This window comes from Gavialis gangeticus, unplaced genomic scaffold (genome assembly GCF_001723915.1).
Source record: "Gavialis gangeticus isolate Ggan-Ray unplaced genomic scaffold, GavGan_comp1, whole genome shotgun sequence".
Classification (NCBI taxonomy): Eukaryota; Metazoa; Chordata; order Crocodylia; family Gavialidae; genus Gavialis; species Gavialis gangeticus.
The window spans coordinates 20,453,311-20,458,504 of NW_017728995.1; the positions used below are offsets into that span (position 1 = coordinate 20,453,311).

Consider the following 5,194-nt stretch of genomic DNA (forward strand, 5'->3'; position numbering starts at 1 on the left):
GGGGAGGTGGGGGAAGTGCCTGCCCCTTTAGTGGGGGAAGGGGTGGGGAGGTTCTTTGGGGGCAGCAGGGACTTGCATGGGCAACAGGGCTGAGGAGGCAGGGGGCTGCGGGTCAGAGGTGAGGGGCACTGGTAAGGCTGGAGGGGCAGGGGGCTGCAGGTTGGGAGTGAATGGCACCAGAAGGGCTGTGGGGGGTGGGGGCTGCAGGTCAGGAGTGAGGGGCACCGGTAGGGCTAAGGGGTGGCAAGGGGCTGTGGTTGGGAGTGACAGGCACTGGCAGGGCTGGAGGGGCAAGGGGCTGTGGCTTGGAAGTGAGGGGCAGAGACAGGACATGGGCATATCACTGCTCCCCTCCCACAATCATATTAACACCCCCCCCAAGCGTCCTCTTTTTTGAAACTGGAAATACGATAACCCTACTGCCACGCTTATACCAAGTAGCGCCTTTTTGCATGCTATAAACCCAGTAACTATAGTAGGGTTACCTCTACCATGCATTACTTAACATGATTGAGGGATCAGCATATGTCTAATGTGAGATGATCTGCTACACACCGTCACAAACTAAAAATGATTTTCCTCATTCCCTCCCTTTTGGACTATGGAAACAATGAACTATGGTACTATACACAAATGTTCAGCCATCATTGTCTGGCTGCCCAGGTGCATGAGATAAAGTGTAGCCTACATCCTCTTTGTCCAGTAATTCCAAGTGTTGCATATGGTAAAATTCTGTACCATAAACATCATTTTTTACTTTTTCTCTGAATGCCAAAATTTGAAAGTAACAAAGATACATGGTTCATAACATTTAACTATACCAGGGAACTTGTATTTCTTGAACACTGAACCAGTGGCTTCTTAGTGATGAGAACAGTTTTTTGGTTTCTGATGCATTGTGCAAATGTTGAATATTACAAGCGATAAGATACAGGATAGAACTCTACTATAGCTTTACCTTCAAGTTGTTAAAACCGTATAAGTAATTCTGTGTAGGAAAAAAAATAACTCAAGCCATTTTGCCGTTTTGAAACTTAACACTTGCATAACATTTTGGAGAAATGGAGATTTTTCACAAAAGAAAGTCTTCTGTGTTAAGTCCTTTAGTTGTGATATTTGAAGTAAAAGCAAGAAGGTGGGTCACTGTTGAATTATTTCTTTGGCCTAGAAAAGGAGAGCCAGTTGAACAAACTTATTTACATATCTTATGTACAAGTATATGTACTGGATTTTTTTTTCTCTGACAAACAGAAGATGGGGAAAATATCCAATTTTTGATAAACCTTGAAATTGTGGTGAGCAGCATGGGAAGAAACCTGGTATTTTTGCAGAAGACTCATAGACTAAAAATAGTGGAAGCTAAACAAAAGGGCACATTTGGAGCTACAGCAAAGTGAAATTTAGATCATAATTTTGAGGTGAATATTTCTCTCAGATCTCTCAGGCAGGCTGCTGAAATGCAAGTGTGGATGACAGCTGTTTATCTCCAGGTGGGGATGATTTGTTTCAAAAAATGGTTTTGTTCTTAGCAGGTGATTCATCTGTTTGAATTTCAATGATGAAAAACAGGATTGGGACTATGCTCTATGTTCAATACCTCCTTATGCATTTATCCTCAGAATTCCCATTAAAGCTCTTTTTGATACAATGTTCCATGGAAAATCCTTTAGTATTTCACACTGTGTTTCTTTCAAACATGAGGTATTACAATAACATTTTGATTTTTTTCTGCTTGATTACAGCAGAAGATCAATGCTGCAAAATTATATTTTAATATATTAATCTCTCTGGCGTGCTTTGTTTATCATCAGGGTTTCTTATGATGTTTCTTTCTGATTGTTCTGAATAGGAAATGTGCCTTAGGATCCATCCATACCTCTGCATGACGTTCTATAGCTGTTTCTGTGGATTATGTTTTTAATGCAGTGAGATGCACACAACTGTGCCTACCTTTAAGCATACCAGCGGTCCCACTGAACTTCAAATTTGGGCATGTACTTAAGCACTTGAATAAATGTGGGGATCTGGAACAGAAGTTCAATAAAATGATTCAACCTAAATCAGTGAAGTCTGCTACTACATCCATCCAGGTTTATCTTAAACTGATTTCAGTCATTCTGAAAGCAGTTTGTGTACTGAACTTCTGTTGTGTTACAAATTTGAACCGGTTTCTGATCACTTATACCGGTTTATGTGTAACTTCTGTCCTTAGCTGCAAAGAGTGAAATAAGTTGGTAATAAGTTGTGCTGGGTACTGATTAGTCCTTGTCTTGAAGAAAAGTGATAACAGATGGAAAATGACAATGGAAAGAGAAATGATGGCTACAATAATTACAGTTTAAATGTGTGTAATTATAAATGCATGTGGGGAGACTTTCAGAGCCCCTTTCCAATATTACATTTTTGTTTCTCCAATTACAGTTCTTTATTCCACCAATATTCTAAGACAGACGTAGCAGCGCTCAATCAGAGAGAGAGTTGCATTTTTAATCTGGAAGAGCCATGAAAAATGAGATGTAGTTGCCAAGTTTTGTACAGTGCCATGAATGAATTTGCATATAGTTTGCATATAGCCATAAACTTCAGTTTAAAATAACTGTGGATTTAGTGCTCAGAAAGGCATTGGCTTGACTGCCATGGTGAATGAGATGCTTGTTTGTCAGCAGGGCAAGCTCCCCATATAACCTGTTCCGTCAGCATGCCTCAGCTAGGATGTGGAAGAATTTCCTCTAAAAGTGTCAGGATTAATACAATCCTTTGGGCCCCTTGAATTTTGAGAATTAGTGTAGAGTACATGCTAACTATGTAATTGGGGCGCAAGTATGATGATCCATCAAAGACACTTCACACAGGAGCCATGAAGCATGCATTAGATAGGAAAAGCTTTTAATCAATATGAAGTTGGTTTGGATTTAGGTTGGTGGCCTGCGGATGGAAAATGCTGTAGTTCATTTCTCTCTCTTCAACATGCACACATTATTGGAGAGGTAGGCAGTATGACAGGTCTGTTGCACGTAGACACCTGGTAGGCTTGATCAGTGTCTTCAAAAGGGCAAAGTATCATTCAGATGCTTGTGGACCTACCACAGTGTGATGTACTGGCAAGGAAGGGGAAGTCTGTATAGAAATCTTCTGGGGAGGCATTCTGTATTCCTGGTTGATAACTAAAGCTTTCACTTTAATAGTGTTCAGTAAATATTTTTAACAAACATGTTCCTTGAAGCTGCTTTTTGAAGAATAATTCCAAATGAATTTCTTTTGTTAGCTACATGTGAATACTGGGTTTAGGGAGTTGCCATGAGCTGGTAGCTACAAAGATTTTTCCAGAATGGTGGGTACCATAATTTTGGCCAACTGCATTCTTCATTTAACATTTAGAGTAACTTTCATGTTCTTTTCCAATGGGAGGAGGAGGGGTGGGGAACGAATGTCTGAAACAGCAGGAGTTAAACAATGTATTCCAAACCATGAGCATGTTTCCAAATTACACCTTGATTGCAATTTGAAAGTCAGATTGTAGAGTGGTATCTGAAATAGAAATACTTTTAGAACCACCAAAATGAGAATATCCCATTGTTTCTTTTTCTATAGGTATTTTTTTCCCTTTTGCCTTAGTGAGTCTTCTACTTAGCACATCATTTGTTATCTGTTGCCTCAATTGTGTTGCATTTCAACAGCATGATCTGCATGATAATATCTCTGATCCCTAGAAAGGGTTTTTTAAAGATATAGTTTAACGTGCAAGAGCATTTTTTGAAGTCCAATAAGTGCAATATCTTCCATGGGATTTCTGTATAAGTTGAGACTTTTTGGGAACTGTTTACACAAAGTAAACAAATGGTAGAACTGCTTCAACATAGAATACCAAAATGTGTGTATTAGATGCACTTTTTGACACTACTAAAGTTCCAGGATTTCCATACCATACATTGGTAGTGCCATATTGGTAGTTTGTCGCCCAAAAATGCACACGCTTTCAGGAAATAGGTCAAGTTCTCAAATACGAAGGCAAAAGTAAACCTTCATTTTCCAGAACGGCTGTTCATTGAAATAAAATAGCTAGAGAAAAGTCAGAGAGGTCTGATTTTAAATAAACTTGAGATTTCTTTCATTGATTAACTGTGACAGTTCTTCTGTTATATAAGGAACTTGCCAGATGCAGAAGATACAGCCTTTCAAATTGTTTGAAGATGTTCAGCAGAAAAGAAAAAAAGTTGAGCTTTGCAGTTTTTCTGATGAACTAAGTTCACTTCTATACTGTTTGCAGATAAATAGAAATCAGAGGGTTTTTAAGCTTAATACAGAATGAGCCAGCATTAAAATTTACTCTGTCTCCAAGAAATATACATGTCTATACAAACCTCAGAAAAGAGCAGTAGTGTAATTCAGTGGGTAAAAATTATCTTAGTAGAATTATCCAAGTATCTTAGATCTGAAATTCCCTGAATAAAGCTCCAGGATGGAGCAGAATAAAAAATTATCTTGAAATGGAACTTCATTAAAAATAGAAGGAAAAACACAGTAATGTCTCAAGTTTGGCGGTTGTGAGCAGATCTGCTCAAGGGCTAATATTATTGTTCCCAACTGCCTGTAAACTTATGGACAGGCTATAAAAACAAGTTAAAAATGCTTGTCCATGAAGTCCATAAAAAAAAAAAAAGAGTGATCCAGAAAAAAGCTAAAAACAGTGAGCTAATTAGAAGATCTATCATAGCCTCCTAATGAGGCTAGATTTAAAGATTGATGGACAGATTGAGCAAAACAGCATCACCTAGTATCTGAGTGGGAGTGCAGCTCAGCCCTTTGCCCATTACATATGAGGCACGGCTTGCTGTTGTATGTCCTAGGTGTTATCTGCCTGTAATGGCTGCTCAATGCTTATCTCAGACATATGTAGGGTTATTGCCTCTGAGCCAGGCAAGGCAGGAAGAGAATCACTGAAGCCAGGATGGGTCTGGGGAGAGGGTGGTAGATGGGAGAGACAGTGGGTTGTGGTGTCTGCTGGAACAGTCACAGTGGAGTTGGCGGGAGTTGGGCTGGGGAGGTAGTCTGGAGGGACAGCATAGCATGGGGTGCAGTCAGGGGCAATAGGGCTTAGGTTTGAATAGAGGACACATGGGATGGGAGCGGTATAGTTTAAAGCAGTCAGGCAGGGTTACCAACTCAAGATTTTTTTTTTTTTTTTTTTTTTTTT

At 39.6% G+C, this 5,194-nt stretch overlaps 1 protein-coding gene across 2 annotated transcripts in view; it reads left to right on the forward strand.

Moving 5' to 3' along the window:
• The window catches only part of NLGN1 (neuroligin 1), a 735,624-nt gene that overhangs the window by 482,502 nt on the left and 247,928 nt on the right, over nucleotides 1-5,194 (forward strand). The gene's annotated exons all lie outside the window — the stretch shown is intronic.